Source organism: Eimeria mitis, genomic scaffold (genome assembly GCF_000499745.2).
Source record: "Eimeria mitis Houghton genomic scaffold, Emh_scaff2893, whole genome shotgun sequence".
Lineage (NCBI taxonomy): Eukaryota > Apicomplexa > Conoidasida > Eucoccidiorida > Eimeriidae > Eimeria > Eimeria mitis.
Window position 1 is genome coordinate 5,211 of NW_013571232.1, and position 238 is coordinate 5,448.

The window sequence follows — 238 nt, forward strand, 5'->3', positions numbered from 1 at the left end:
CTGCACCTGCTGCTGCTGCTGCTGCTGCTGGCGGGTCTAAGACATCTGTTGCTGCAGCGCAGCAAATAGCATCCGCAGCTTTTCAGGTGTATAGGCAGCTGCATGCAGACGGTCCAGCCCCAAACTACAACACCTTTCTCCTTACTGCTCGTCTTTTATCATCATTCACAGCAGCAGCAGCTGCTGCTGCTGCTGCTGATAATACAAAAGACAAAAATAAAAATAAAAATAATAAAAC

The 238-nt window shown here is 47.5% G+C and overlaps 1 protein-coding gene across 1 annotated transcript in view; it reads left to right on the forward strand.

Moving 5' to 3' along the window:
- Positions 1-238, forward strand: part of EMH_0060030 (uncharacterized protein) — a gene marked incomplete at both ends in the record, with an annotated part of 3,394 nt that overhangs the window by 1,396 nt on the left and 1,760 nt on the right. The window lies entirely within an intron of this gene.